This window comes from Equus caballus, chromosome 4 (assembly GCF_041296265.1).
Source record: "Equus caballus isolate H_3958 breed thoroughbred chromosome 4, TB-T2T, whole genome shotgun sequence".
Taxonomy (NCBI): domain Eukaryota; kingdom Metazoa; phylum Chordata; class Mammalia; order Perissodactyla; family Equidae; genus Equus; species Equus caballus.
In genome coordinates, this window is record NC_091687.1 from 42,966,715 (window position 1) to 42,983,042 (window position 16,328).

Below are 16,328 nucleotides of genomic sequence, written 5' to 3' on the forward strand. Positions count from 1 at the left end.
TTTGATGGGCTCATTAGTGCACTGGTCACAGCTGAGGAAAGAATCTGAGCTTGAGGACAGGACAATGGGAACTTCAAAACTGAAAAGCAAAGAGGAAAAAAAAGACTGAAAAACCAGAATGGAATAGCCAAGAACTATGAGATACCTATGAAAGATCTAATATATGCATAAAGGAAACATCAGAATTAGAAGAAAAAGAGAAAGGACCAGAAGCAATATTTGAAGCAATAGTGACTAAGAATTTTCCCCAAACCATAGATTCAGGAAGTTCAAAACAATACCAAGCAGGATAAACGACAGATACACACACACACAGACCCAGAAAACCAAAAACCAAAACTACGCTTAGCCATATTATATTCAACCTTCAGAAAGTCAAAATAAAGAAAAAATCTTGAAAGAAGGCAGAGGAAAAAATTACCCTATCTATAGTGAAGCAAAGATAATTACATCCAACTTCTCCTCAGAAACCATGCAAGCAAGAAGAGAATGAAGTGAAATATTTAAAGCATTGAGAGAGAAAAACCACCAACCCAGAATTCTGTAGTGAAATTATCCTTCTAAAGTGAAGGAGACTTTCTTAAAAGAACAAAAACTTAGGGAATTTTTTTTACCAGCCATGCAAGAGATGTTAAAGGAAGTTCTTCGGAGAGAAGAAAATGATATAGATCAGAAACTTGGCTCTACATAAAGAAAGGAATAGCATCAGAGAAGGAATAAATGAAGATTCCAGTAACCTAAACACTGAACAAAATGATTCCTGGAGCTCTGAGAACTTCTGGCTCAACCCTGCTGTGAAAGGCCGACCAGAGACCAAGGAAGAGAACAACAGACTTCGGAAGTCCCTGAACAGATTCTATGAAATGTTTGGCCACTCACAACCAGCCTTTGGAACTCTACTCTTTGCATATGTCTGCCAGTTCCTGTCTCAGAAAATTACTGAACTAAAGGATCAGGAGATCCAAAAGTGTGCCATTCACAGCTTTCAAATAGCCTAGGTCATCTTCAACCGGGATGGCTGCTCAGTCTCACAGAGGTATTCCAGGGACCCCCACTTTATCCATTGGGGGAAGGAACTGTGTCTCTGAATGATGAAAAGCTGATCTTAGGATTTTCACAAGATGCTATTCATTTCCTCTTGCAGCGGAATGTGACAAAAATCCTCATAACTGGTCCCTGGTGAAGAGAACAGGCAGTATTGGAGAGGTGGCACTGTGGCTGGTGCTGTCAATGCTCCACTCTGATCCCTGCTGATCTCTTTTCCAGCTCTGAGTGCCCAGCCCCCAGCTAAGTGCTTTGCAGTTAAAGGCTGGCATCTGTGACCAGGTTCTGGAGCCAGTTCAGCCCATATGGAGAGCCAGCAGTACCTTCTAGTTTGTGTCCTCCATGGTCACCCCACCTCCCACCTCACCCGGCCATTACCCTTGGTCTGAGGCCAGTGGTGGACTGGTTTGGAAGTCCAACAACACAGTTTTCTTGCCTCAAGGAAGGATGTGCTCTCAGGGGTAATTTACGCTCCAGAGCTCCCCTCGGGATCAGGCCGATGCCAGGACTTCACACAAAATCACATCCTTTCTCAACTTCTACCCTTTCCCTGTCCTCTCATTCACTTAGAGGTGTCTCCAGGAAGCCCTTCCTTAACGAATCTCTTGTACCTGAAAAAAAAGTATAAATGATTGTTGAAATCTATACAAAGTGTTACTTATATCATTTGACATAATCATATTGCTTCAACTTTAACGTGTTAACTTGGTAAATTACATATATAGTTTTTAAAAAAATAGTGAACAATCTTAATATACAGAGATAAACTCTACTCAGTCATTTTTTTAAATATTCTGCCAGAGTTGATTTGCTAATATTTATTTAGAAATTTACCTCTATGTTGAGTGAGATTGATCTCTAATTTTATTTCTTGAACAAGATTTGCCTTGTTTCCATTTAGAGATTATAATAGCCTTATGAAATAACTGTGCATTTCTGCTTTCGTGGTGTAGTATATAGTCAAATTTTGTAATGATTCATGGGTATTTGTTAAGTAGTCATTTCTTTATTAGGTACAGAGTTTGCTCTGTGTCTTGTAAATTGAAGATTTTTAATTGAATTATTCAAGTTTATATTTATATTGTTTTGAATATTGTCTCTTCTCCATTTCTCCTAAATGGACTTTTCTAATAATATTTGCCAACACTTCTATTAGATAAAAGTAGGATCTTCTGGGTGGGTTGTTTGAGTCTCTGTCTTCCTTTTCTCAGTTCATATCTTTTTATTGTGTATATGTCCTATATTTTGGGGAAAAAATATTTGGGTTTTTCCTCCGGCTCATTAATTTGCTCTTTTTTTGTGTCCCATTTGCCTTTCTACTCATCTATTGAATGATTCATTTCAAAGACAAGGCCTTTAGTTTACATGATTGCTGGTTGATTCTTTTTAAAGAATTGTTGGTTAAAATTCTCTCTTGCATCTCTTGGAACATACTGCATTAATTAAGCTTAGAATAAAAATCACAAATCCTTATAACAGCCTAGAATGTCCTAGATGATCAGGCCCCTGTGGATTGTCTGAACTTTTCCCACCTTGCCCATTCTGCTCCAAATAGTTTTGTCAACATTTCAGGCCCTTCAAACACAAACACCTCTTCCTCCCCCTGCTTGCCCATTCTCCCCCTGGACGTTATAAGGCTGCTCTCACGTATTACTCAGATCTCTGCTCAAAGGTTACCTCCTCATCAGAGAGATAGTCCCTGTCTACCTTATTCAAAGCAGCGCTTAATACCCTCCCACACACATTCTTTCTCTCTCCTCCACCCCTTACTTACTCTGCTTTATTTTTGCCCAAAACATATTTTGCTCACTGATATTTTATTTTGTTTTTTTTTTCGTTGTCTGTCTCGATCAACAAATTGGAATGTCCATGACGGTAGAGACCTTGCCTGTTGTGTTTACCATAGTATCTCCAGAAGTTAAAAAAGTGCCTGGTACATATTAGAGAGGCTCAAGAAATATGTTAAATGAAGTAACGATGGTGTTTCTAAAATCTGGTGCTATTTACTCTAACTGTTTATTTGTATGTGCATTGTCCCACGCTTGGTGCCTCTCTCATGATGCTGGCTTGTCTCAGCTGATGAATGGTCCTATGTATATCTTTGTATTTGTAATGTCCTCTTAGGCTATCCTGGGAAAGCTCCGTCAATTTGTTCCAGGCTGCCTATGGAGGAGATTACTGAAGTGAAGTGGGGTGTGGACTGGCAGGCTGCCTCCAGTCACTTCAGGGGAGAGGCAGAATGGACTACTGATTGGAGTGTACCTATAGCTAGTCTCTGGGATGGGTACTCCTCATTCTTCCTGGTGTGACCATTATTCTAAGGCCCTCATCCTTCCTTTCCAATAGAATCCCCTACATGTATTGTCGCTGCCTGAAGCTGGACGCCGCTCTTGCTTTTTGCTGTCCACAGAAAGAAGCATGGAGTGTTTGACCTACTTGGCTGCTCCCATTGTAGTAATCCTGTTATCTTATTGTCAGTTGGCCCAGGGCTCCCTCCTACTTCAAATGTCTTTCATGCACGTGCATGGAGCAACACGTTTTTCTTAAAAACAACTTTTTATTTTGAAATACTTTAAGACACGAGAAGTTGCAAAATAGTACAGAGAATTCCCATATACCTTTCACTCAGTACAACGTACGTAGGTAGCACATTGTCAAAGCCTGGAAACTGATGTTGGTACAATATTATTAACTCAGGTAAAGACCTCATTCAGATTTCATCAGTTTTTCCATGACTTTTCTTTTTAAGCAGCTTTATTGAGATATGATTCATATACTATATGCCATACAATTCACATGCTACAAAATTCACCCATTTAAAGTGTACAATTCAATGATTTTTAGTATATTCACAGAGCTGTGCAACGCCCAACACGATCTAAATTTAGAACATTTTCATTACCTCCAAAAAGAAAACCTGTACCCATCAGCACTCTTTCTTGATTCTCCTCCCTCCAGTCCTAGGCAATTGCTAACTTACCTTCCGTCTGTATAGATCTGCCTAATGTTTTCGTCCATGTTGTGGCACGTATCAATACTTCATTCCTTTTTATTGCCCAATAACATTTCATTGTATCCATATACCACATTTTGTGTATCCATTCATCAGTTGATGGACATTTGTGTTGTTTCTACTTTTTGGCTATTATGAACGATGCTGCTATGTACTGTGTTTTATTGGTGGGGGGGGGGGGTAGTTCTACAAAATTTTATCCCATAGATTCAAATTACTATCACTACAACCAGGAAACTGAACTGTTCCATCATCACAAATACAGTCCCTTATGTTAGCCTTTAATAGTCACACACTGTTCCCAACCCTAACCCCCGGCGACCACTGATCTGTTCTCCATCACTATAGTTCGTCACTTTGAGAATGCTATGCAAATGGAATCATGCAGTATTTAATCTCTTCAGCCTGACTTTTTTTTTTCACAGAATAATGCTCTTACGATCCATCGAAGCTGTTGAATGTGTCAGCATTTTGTTTCTATTCGTTGCTGAGAATTATCCCATAGTATGGATGTACCATAGCTTATTTATTTATTCATCCATTGAAGGACATATGGATTTTTTCTAGTTTGGGGTAATTACAAATAAAGCTTCTGTGAACATTACTTTACAGGTTTTTGTGTAAACATTAGTTCTCATTTCTCTAGGATAAATGCCCAGGAGTACAATTTCTGGGTCATGTGATCGTTGCATGTTTAGTTTAAGAAACTTCCAAACTGTTTCCCAGAGTAGCTGTGCCATTTTACATTTCCACTAGCAATTTAGGAGAGACCAGTTTCTTTGCATCTTCTTCAGTGTTTGCTACTATCAGTCATTTTTATTTTAGCTATCCTCATGGGCGTGTAGTAGTAACTCAACATGATTTTAATTTGCATTTCTGTACTCACTCATTGTATTAGTTTTCTATTGCTACCGTAACAATTGCCACAACTTTAGCATCTTAAAACAACGCAGATTTATTGTTTTATAGTTCTGTACGTCAGAAGTCCAACATGGGTCTCACTGAGCTAAAATCTTGGTGTAGGCAGGGCTTCATTCCTTTCTGGTCGACCTAGGAGAGAATCTGTTTCCTTGTCTTTCCCAGCTTCTTGAGGCCAGCAGAATTCCTTGGCTCGTGGCCCTCCTTCCATCTTCAAAGCTAACAGCATTGCATTTCTCTGACCCTTGTTCTGTTGTTACATATATCTGACTGTAGCCAGAAAATGTTCTCATCTTTTAAGGACTCGTATGATTACACTGAGCCCATCTGGTTAACCCAGAATAATCTCCCTGCCTCAAAGTCCTGAACCTTAATCGCATCTGCAAAGTCCCTTTTGCCAAGTAAGATAATAGATTCACAGTTTCCAGAGATTACGAGGAAGATATCTTTTGGAGGCCACTATTCTGCCTACCACACTAATGGTATTGAATATTTTTTAATGTACATATTTTCCACTCATGTATTTTCTTTTATAAAGTATCTGTTCAGATCTTTTACCCATTTCTAATTGGATTGTTTGTCTCTCTATTGACTTTAGAATGTTTTTATACATTCTGGATATGTGTTTTATTGCATATATAATTTGCAAATATTTTCTTCCAGTTTTTGGCTTATCTTTGCAACTTCTTAATAGGATATTTAGCAGAGCAAACATTTTAAGTTTTGATGAACTCCAGTTCATTGATTATTTCTTTTATAAATCATGCCTGTAGAGTCATATCTATGAACTCTTCACCTAACTGTAGGTCACAAAGATTTTCTTCCAAATTTTTACAGTATTACATTTTACATTTAAATCTATCATATATTTGTGCAGAAACAACTAATATTTTCATGTTTCTGCACAGTCAGGGCTTTCTGAGCAACAATTACTGGCCACTTTGGCTAAAGCTTAAGCATTTTATTTGTATAAATTTCCCTCTAAGCACTGCTTTAGCTACATACCACAGATATTTTTAGCTGAAATTTTATTGAGATTCATCCAAGTTGTTGCATGTATCAGTAGCCCATTTTAAAATAATTGCTGAGTAGTTTTCCATGGTCAGTGAATGTACTGCAGTTTGTTAAACATTCACCTGTTAAAAGACATCTAGACTGACTCCAGGTTTTGTTTACAGAGAATAAATCTTCCATGAACATTTATCTATAGGTTTTTGTGTGGGCATAAGTTTTCATTTCTCTAGCATAAATGCCCAGGAATGCAATTGCTGGGTCATGTGATCGTTGGATGTTTAGTTTTTTACAAAACTGCCAAACTGTTTCCCAGAGTAGCTGTACCATTTTACATTCCCACCAGAAATGTATGAAAGATCCAGTTTCTCCAGATCCTCACCAGAATTTGGTGCTGTCACCATTTTTTTTTAATTTTAGCTATTCTAGTAAGTATGTGGTGATTATCTCGTGATTTTCCATAGTTGCATTTTCATTTTAATTCAGTTGACTTTTAAAAATTTCCCTTAAGACTACTTATTTGATACATGGATTATTTAAAAGTAGGTTGTTTGATTTCTAAGTGTCTGTGATTTTTCTGTTATCTTTCTGTTGTTGAATTCTAGTTTGATTCCATTACGATCAGAGAACAAACTTTCTATGATCTCAATTCTTTTAAATTTGTTAAGGTTCATTTTACGATCTAAGATACAATCTCTTGTGAAGGCCCCATGCACACTTAAAAAGAGTGTATATTCTGCTGTCGTTGAGTGGAATGTTCTTAAGAATATCAATTAGATTTCACTGGTTAATGACACTTTAATTCTTGTAAATCCTTGCTAACATTTTTTTCTACTGTTTCTACCAGTTTCTAACAAAGGGGTGTTAAAGTCCTCAACTATAATCGTGGATTTCTCTGTTTCTCCTTTCATTTCTTTGCTTCATGTGTACACTTTGTAGCTCTCTTATTTGGTGCATACGCATTTAAGATTGTTACATCTTCTTGGTGAATTGACGCTTGTATCATTATGTAATTGTCTCCTTTTGTCCCTGGAACTTTTCCTTGTTCTCAAGTCCACTTCATCTAATATTCATATAGCCACTCTGACTTTCTTTTGATTAGTGTTTGCATGCTATGTTTTTTCTATCCTTTTACCTTTAACCTACTTATATTATTTCATTTGAAGTGAGTTTGGTATATATCATGTAGTCAGTCATGTTTTTAAAAATACCTTCTGCCAATCTTTGTCTTTTAATTGATGTATTTAGGCCATTTAGATTTAAGGTAAGTATTGGGGTTTCAGAATTTATGTCTGCTGTTTTATTGTTTTGTTTGTTCCCTCCCTTTTTTTTTTTTTTTTTTTTTGAGGAAGATTAGCCCTGAGCTAACTGCTGCCAATCTTCCCCTTTTTGCTGAGGAAGACTGGCCCTGAGCTCACATCTGTGCCCATCTTCCTCTGCTTTTTATGTGTGGGACGCCTACCACAGCTTGGTGTGTCAAGTGGTGCCATGTCCGCACCTGGGATCTGAACTGAAGAACCCCGGGTCGCTGAAGCAGAATGTGTGCACTTAACCGCTGAGCCACCTGGCCAGCCCCTGTTCCCTCCATTTTTTTTTATTCCTCAGTTTCCCCTTTCCTGTCTCTCCTTGGGCTACTTGAGCATTTTTTAGTATACCATTTTGCTTTATCTATTGTAATATCTCGTGAGTCTGTCTCTTCACATAGTTTCTTTTAAGTGGTTGTTCTAGGAGTGACAATAAGTACATGTAGCTTATTGCAGTCTACTGTTAATCATTTTTTTTTTTTAAAGATTTTATTTTTTTCCTTTTTCTCCCCAAAGCCCCCCGGTACATAGTTGTGTATTCTTCGTTGTGGGTTCTTCTAGTTGTGGCATGTGGGACGCTGCCTCAGCGTGGTCTGATGAGCAGTGCCATGTCCACGCCCAGGATCCGAACCAACGAAACACTGGGCCGCCTGCAGCGGAGCGCGCGAACTTAACCTCTCGGCCACAGGGCCAGCCCCTACTGTTAATCATTTTTTACCACTTCAAGTGGGATGTGGCTACATCACCACCATTTAGGTCACTTCACTCTCCCCTTTTATGACATAGTTGCCTTAAAATATTACTTTTACATGCATTGAGAACCACATCATACATTGCTATAATTTTTACTTTTGACTGTTAAATACAACTTTTAAAAATTACAAGGAAAAAATAATCTTTTCTTCATTTCTGATATTTTTAGTTTCCTTCTGTTGTTTTCTTTCTCTGTGAAGAATTTCCTTTAGCTATTCTTTTCTTCTACTGGTGATAAATTCTCTTAGTTTTTTTTTTTTTAATTTTTATCTTCAAATGTATTGATTCTTCTTATTCCTGAAGTATATTTTCACTGGATATGGAATTCTGGGTTGGTGATTCTTTTCTTTCAGCACTTGAAACATTTTGTACCACTTCCTCTGACCTCTATGATTTCTAATGAGTAATTAGCTATTATTTGAATTATTGTTCTTCTGTAGGTAATATGTTGGTTTTTTCTAACTACTTTCAAAAGCTTTTCTCTTGTCTTAAGTTTTCAGAATTTTGACTATGATGTATTTAGATATGGATTTCTTTGAGTTTATTCCATTTGTGGTTCACTCAGCTTCTTGAGTCTGTAGGTTTATATCTTTCATTAAATTGGGGAAGGTTTTAGCCATTATTTCTTCAAATACTTTTTTCAGTCCTGTATTTTTTTGTTTCTTTCTGAAACTTTGATGACATGAATGTTAGATCTCTTGCTACTATACACTAGGTCCCTAGGTCTCAATTTATTTATTTATTTATTTATTTATTTATTTTATTTTTTTAAAGATTTTATTTTTTCCTTTTTCTCCCCAAAGCCCCCCAGTACATAGTTGTATAGTCTTCGTTGTGGGTCCTTCTAGTTGTAGCATGTGGGATGCTGCCTCAGCGTGGTTTGATGAGCAGTGCCATGTCCGTGCCCAGGATTCGAACCAACGAAACACTGGGCCGCCTGCAGCGGAGCGCACAGACTTAACCACTCGGCCACGGGGCCAGCCCCTCAATTTATTTTTAAAAATTATTTTCTTTGTGTTTTTTTGATTGAATCATTTCTATTGACCTCTCTTAAAGTTCACCAATTCTTTCCTTGTCATCTCCAGTCTGCTGTTGAGCCCATTTGCTGAGTTTTGTATTTAGGTTATTGTATTTGTCAGTTCTAGAATTTCTGTGTTGATATTTTCTATTTTTTTATTTGTTTCAAAAGGTTTCACAATTTCCTATTAAAGCATCTTTTGACAGCTTCTTGAAAATCTTTTCAGGCAATCCAATAGCTGCGTCATCTAGGTGTTGTCATCTGTTGACTGTCTTTTCTCACTTGAGTTTAGATTTTGCTGGTTCTTGGTATGAAAAATAATTTTGTACTCTATCCTGGACATTTTGAGCATTGTGTTATAAGACCCTGGTTCCTGTTAAATCTTCTTCTTTAGCCACCTATTTAGGTTCAGAGTGCATCTCCTGGTACTCTTTTTGTGTGCTATAGTTCAAGTGTCAGTTTAGTTTATCAAGCCTCTGTCATGTTATTCTGATCTGCTCTGCTTGTGTTTTACCCAGAAAACAGCACTGCATCCAACAGTCTCTCAGCACTGTCTGGGTAGGTGGAGGGGGTACCACCTCTTTATTCCATGGCAGAGTCTGAAAGGCAGGTTTTCATCCTCTGACTCATGTGGGGAGGTTCACCTCCCAGTAACTGAAATGGGGGTTATAAGTCAGAGTTCCATACACAGGCTCTGTGGGCAAGGCTCACCTTCCTGTTCCTGTAGGAAGAGAGTCAAAGCCAGAGTGCTGCTCAAAAGCTCTGCAGAGAGGAGCACTGCCTATTGCTACACTGGGGCATATGGAAGTAAGAGTTCTGCCCACAGGGTCCGTGGGAGGGGCACCTCCTCATTCCTGCAGAAGGAAGGGTGAAAAATAGAGCTCTGCCACTGCAGTGCCCTGCAGTGTGGTGGGGGGCAGGTGTGGTATTTTTCCTGCTGTTCACCCTAAAAATAGGCAGGTATGGTTAAAGAGTTTCTGTCCTGTTGAACCACCTTTTCCCTGATCCTCTGGCTAGAGAAAGCAGACATTTCTTGGGGCTATTGTCTGTCTGTGACTGCTGGTGCTTCTAGGTTGTGGGCTCCTTTAGCATCTAGGCTGAGGTATTTATGAGGCAAGGAAAAACTCAGGAAACTCACTGACAGATTGTTCTTCAAGTCCTAAGATCCCTAGCCATTCCACCTTATTTTCTCCTCCTTTGAGAGTCTTCTGTAAGTGTCTTACATTTTTTTTTGTCCAAGAGTTTTTGTTGTGATTAGTGGGAGGAACAAAATGGAATGTGTTTACTTTGTCTGGAACCAGCAGTTTCCAGAGCAGCACCCTTTGCAGTAGCTTGTTTTTATTTATGTTTTAGCAGTTTTTCCCTCATATTTAATTCCTTTTTTTTTAAATCTCTCTAGGATTCCTCTAAGGTTACCCATTCATGTTTTCCTTTGTGGTGACGTATTTTTAAATCACACATCTTTTCTGTTATTTCTAGTTATTCACTGTAGAAGAGAGAGGCTTCCACATGGGATCAATCTGTCATCTAGAACCAGAGTATAATAGAATAAAGAAGGTTTATTTCTGTGAATTTACTGTATATAAAAGGCTTATATGGGGCTGGCCCTGTGGCTGAGTGGTTAAGTTCGCATGCTCTGCTTCGGTGGCCCAGGGTTCGCCGGTTCAGATCCTGGGCATGGACATGGCACCGCTCATCAGGCCACGCTGAGGTGACATCCAACATAGCACAATTGGAAGGACCTACAACTGGAACATACAACTATGTACTGGGGGGCTTTGAGGAGAAGAAGAAGGAGGAAAAAAAAGAAGATTGGCAACAAATGTTAGCTCAGGGTCAATCTTAAGGAAAAAAAGGCGTATAAAATGTAAAAATTAAGACTTTATTTAAAATTCATTTAACAACTCATGCTTATCGATAACAAAATTATATGCAAAGAAATATTAATTTCAGCAAAAACATATGTCAATTAATAAAACATTTGAATATTTAAAATTGGAATTAGTCTGGTTTTACAAATACAAAAAAATACCACAGAGACAAACTGAGCTATTGGATTGAGCTGCTTGTGAGAAATCAGACAGTAATTGATTTGAGAATCGTTGCTATGGTTGACTCCATGGCAACAGTTGAGATGAAAGGAGAATGAGAAGGGGGGAGAGAAAGAATTTAGGTGAGAATCCCAAGGGAAACCCAGAGAAAAGAGAAAGAAGGAGGGTTTCAGGGGGACTTCCAAAAAGATTTGTCAGAGGTTTAAAAGGAAAGCTAGAGGATCAGTGAGCTCAATATAGCTGTTGAGATAGAAAAAAATACCTACCATTTTGAAAAGCAACCATGAATTGATATAAGTTGTCTTCAACTTAATCGTCCGTCATAATAATTACTATTACTTACCATTTTACCACTGAAATTAGCATGGACAGTTTAAGAAACAAAAGTAAATTACGACAGTTGTGGGCATGTAAGGATTTTAATTAAAGTAGAAAGATATCCTGTTGCATTAGATAGCTCAAACAAATTATTTTATCTGATGAGTGCGAGTTTAAAACAGATGGCTAAAAATTTTGTAGCTTAGTAAAAAAAAAATTGACACGTTTTCAACATATTTGTAAGAAAGTTTTACTTATTTACTTCTTCACAGCAGTTCGATCCTTCTCTGTACAGTTGAGAGTATGAATTTAGGGGTTGTGTATTAAATCTTTTTTGAGCAAATTAAAAGCTAACACAGCCTATAGCAGAAAATGAAATTTAATTACCTTAAAAATTCGGAATTATATTATTTGAACATAAATGCAATTATGTAATTTTTAAGTAATTATAATAATGTTAGTAATGAATAGTAAAACATTACTAGAGATTCTGTTAGACCTAGATTAATAAATGAATTAACATTATAATTAGCAGCTTGTGAGCAAATGGTACTTGAAAACGACAAACGCAAATAGTACTTGAAAACAACTCCTTAAATATCTCCCATATTTTGTAATTATTAATTAGCAAACTACTCTTTTAAAGATTGGATCAAGGAAAGCTTCAATGCAGCTAATGAAATTATCATAAATTTGAAATTAGTCTGGCCTGAATTATATTCTCTTCTAAAGTTAAAAGCTTGATTTACATTTTAAAATTTAAATGCTTTTCATTTTCTTTCTCTGAAACCTTTCCTCAAGTCTGACTATGTTGTTAATAGTCAACCTTTCTCTCCATGAGTCACACCAGTAGTAAATTGAATGAAATCAGGATTCCTTTCAACCCTTTGAGAATTCATTTAAAGAGCTGGTAGAGGAGTTCTGTGCACCAGCTTTGAAGACATTTGATGTTACTGATCTTGACTTTTAATGATCTCAATTTATACAAACTAGGGAAAGGTAGGAAGTTTTATGTTTATTGTCAACGATAAGTTATTTTTCTCAATATTTAATTCTAAATTAAATCCTATACAGAACATCTAATAAAATCTTTAGCCCACTTGATGGCCGGGTGCATGTTACCTTTAGGTATGCTGCTGCTATATTCTATGTTTTCTGTTACAGTAGAAAATTAAATGCCACCTTAGAAGAATCAGAAAAAAGATTAATATTTATATGTCAATTATGTGTCAATAAAATTGGAGAAGAAAGATTAATACTAGGTGGGAAAATATTTGAAAATATAGTACTTCATTCTTTTTCCATTTCAAATATGAATTCATAGCTAGTATTCCTATATTCAGAATCATTATTATTATCGCCATATTTTATTCTGGGCAAACCCAGGTCACAACAAGGCACAACTGAGTGGGGGGGCGGGGGGGGTGCATACCATTTACAATAAATACAAAAGAGAATGATGCCCTCCGGAGTCCCTGGCCTAAGTGCTTACTCCTGTGCTAGATACTGAGATGCCAAAGATCAGTAAGGTGCTATCAGGGAAAACAGATCTGTTGTTAGGGAAAACAGATTTGTGAAAACATGGTTTTTATGGAATCCAGAAAGCAACAATGAAATATGTTCAAAATAGTCTGGTAGTGCAAAGGAAGAATTTGCAACCCTGAAGGAGTCACAGAAGACCTCCCAGACCCAAGGCTTTGTCTACTTTTAAAGAAGTATCAATTAAAGGCAAGTCTTCACAATTAGAACAGTGTAGTTTAATTATAATAATGAGTTGCTGTTTATTTAACACTTACTATGCACTAGATCCTATGCCAAGTAATTAATGTGCCCTGCTTTTTATATAATTCACACAACAATCTCATGTCATAGGTATTTTTATCATCCTCATTTTACCGATAAGGAATCTGAAGTCTGCAGAGGCGAAACAGCCAGCCAAAGCCACAGTTCTTCTAAGAGGTGAGACGATATGGTGGGCAGCTGGGTCTAACGACTCATGGCACACAGCAGGAGCCTCTTTACACATGTCCACGTGTGAATGCTGACTGACCTCTGTGTGGAGATTGGCTACATTATGACCAGGTTTAGGGGTGCAGATTACTCAAGGGAGTTTTTAGGAAACTAAGGAAGATAAAAGAAATAAGATCCAGTCTTGAGGACAGCATCCTAGAGCAGTGGCTTTTGTGGCAACACTATAGCTTACTGCTACCCCATGTGCGTTTGGATTCGAACGCTGCCTCTATCAAAACAGCTAGTGAGACCTTGAGAAAGTTATTTAACCTCTCAACCTTTAACTCCTCTTCATGAAAAATGCATGAATTATTCTTTGTTAAAACTCAATAGTAAGCGCTTAATAAATGTTAAAGTTCTTACTGTTGACCTCAGAGAGTCGGGTAGGGTGGGTTAGGGGATGGGGGTCACAAATCCTCAGAAATACTGTGTAAAATTGTGTGTAGGGGCATAGAACTATAGAGAGAATAGGAACTTATATCTACACACAAGTGTGCAAAAACATTACATTATTTAATAAACTTTAAATCAAATTAAACTTGACCTCAAGCTCCCATTCTGCTTTGGACGACAGGAAATCCAAGCCTGATCATTATTGATACTCTCCCAGCCCCATCCTTGGGCAGTACAATGGTTCCCGAATGTTCCGGGAGGCCTCCCATGAATGGATTGGCAGGTTGTGCTCTGCACAACCTCAGGGGCACCATTCACATCTCAAGAGGCTTGACCACATTCTTGGAACAGGAGAGAGGAAAAAATAGAGCATGAAACAACCCACCAATTAACATTTCAATAAATTATCCAGCCACATGCATTTTTTTTTTTTTTTTGAGGGAAGAAGAGAGTCCATACCTTTCATTAGATTCTCAAAGCAAAGAGGGAGGCTGATTTGATCCAGCAAAAGAGATGGGTGTCAAACCTCTGTGCTCCACAAAGCAGGAAAACATCACATTTGCATTGATTATGGACCCTTTTCATAGTGCTGACACATCTATGAGCTTTGAGTGGCCTCATTATTTTTTTATTAAATTGGGTCAGGGTGGGGCCCCCCATTCAACCTAACTGCAGATGGGGTCATTGTGACTGAACCGCAATATACACAATAGGTAATAAATTCTGGGAAATGAAATCTGTCATCAGACCACTCTTTCACACAATAAAAAACGAGATGGGGTATAACATTGGGACTTGATGCAAAAAAGTCCCAAGATAAAGAGGCAGAATTGCATTCACTGAGTTATAAAGCACTTAGGGGGCCTCTTTGGACAGAAGAGGAAAGAGCCAGTATTCATTTGGTAAAAAGTATGTAAAACTACTGAACAGAAGACCATGTACGTCATGGAGGGAGCTTGTGGAATACACAATGCTTCTGCAAATAAATGTGGACACCTGAATGGTAACATCATTATCAGCCTCATCTTCAAATACAGGGAGAGAGAAATTCTTGCTTTCAGAGGAGTAGTAGGAAAAACACTCAGGTTAATGAAGAAAGCCTGCACTGAGTCATATCTGTCATTTTAAGTGCTCATTACAATGATTATTTTTACTGGCACTTAATTTTTATAAAATCAATTGATCAGACCTAGATCCATGATTAATCACTTGAGTATGACTGACACAAGTGGGTACTAATGAGCAGTAAGCGAATGTCCAAGTCCCATTTTTAACATTGTTCTTACACTAAGTAGCATCCACTTTCTACATCCCATTGCCTTTGGATGAATCTGGAAGTCCGTATTTCGTGATAATTCAATCTCGTCTTTTGTCATTTGATTCCAGAATTCTTTAATAATTAAAAAAAATCAATGCTCTCAGAGTTTTTCGCATGTAATACAATCATACTTTACATTTCTTTATCATCATAAAAAATCGTCCATCCATATCAATAGCTAAAGATTCTTCACCAGCGTGAGGGCAGTACAGTGTACTACAAAGTACGTGAAATTTGAGTCGGACAGATACAAATTACATAACCTGTTTCTTTGTTTGTTAAATGGGAATATAGTACCTACCCTACAGTGCCACAGGTAATTTAAGTAAGATGTCTAGCACAGTGTCAGGATATGGTCAGTGCTGAATAAATAGCAGTTTTCTTACTTCAAAGTAAAAGTACTAAATGACTGACATTCAGACTATTTTGTCTTATAGATCTGGAACAATGGAATTTTTGAGCTGCAAAGGCCTTTAGTACAAACTTTTGTTTTATAGATGAGGAAACTGAAGACCTGAGGAGGTGAAAAGGTCTGTTCAAGGTGAAATATTCAGTTTTCACCCTAAATAACTATTTGTTGAATGAAGGAATAATAACATTATATCATCACCAGAAACCAATTTCTTACGTGTCAAGCAATGATCTCTCTCCTAGAGGCATGGCCTGTGACCATGTGACAATGCGAAATGTAAAATGTGAAAAAGAATGAGAAAATTCCTATGAATTTCTCTTCTTAAACATATTTTTCATTGAAAAATATGTATTACACTTCTTGCTTAACCAATTTAGCTTATTTAGTTAAAAATGGCATTGATTTATTGTTCTAATCAATTATCTACTTATACTTTTATAATCACTATATATTACATATTAAAGAAAAAGACTAAGTCACACACGGCATATTATGAAAAACATTAAGCCATTTAATTGCTGGTTCATTGTCCATTCATAAAAAAATAGAATTGTTGGAAATAAATTCATTAGTGTATAATACAATTCATTTGGCATATTTCTGATGTTCAGATTTCTGTAAATATTATTTTCCACCATACCAGTCTTATCAGATTTATACAAAAATTACTAAAATGGTAGATTTCCATATAAAAGAAGAAGGCATTATGATGTATGAATTTTAAAATAGTGGTTTCCTAGAAATTGCACTGTGGCAGTCCTGCCT

General features: G+C 37.2%; 1 protein-coding gene across 5 annotated transcripts in view; it reads left to right on the top strand.

Annotated features, from left to right (window-relative positions):
• The window catches only part of ASB4 (ankyrin repeat and SOCS box containing 4), a 118,717-nt gene that overhangs the window by 16,395 nt on the left and 85,994 nt on the right, over positions 1-16,328 (top strand). The window contains exons 4-5 of one of the 5 annotated variants that reach the window (XM_070265707.1): positions 13,303-13,389; positions 15,589-15,681. The exons of the other annotated variants lie outside the window; for them this stretch is intronic. The gene's annotated coding sequence lies outside the window, so the exon portion shown is untranslated. The remainder of the gene's footprint in view (positions 1-13,302; positions 13,390-15,588; positions 15,682-16,328) is intronic. 5 annotated transcript variants of the gene reach the window in all.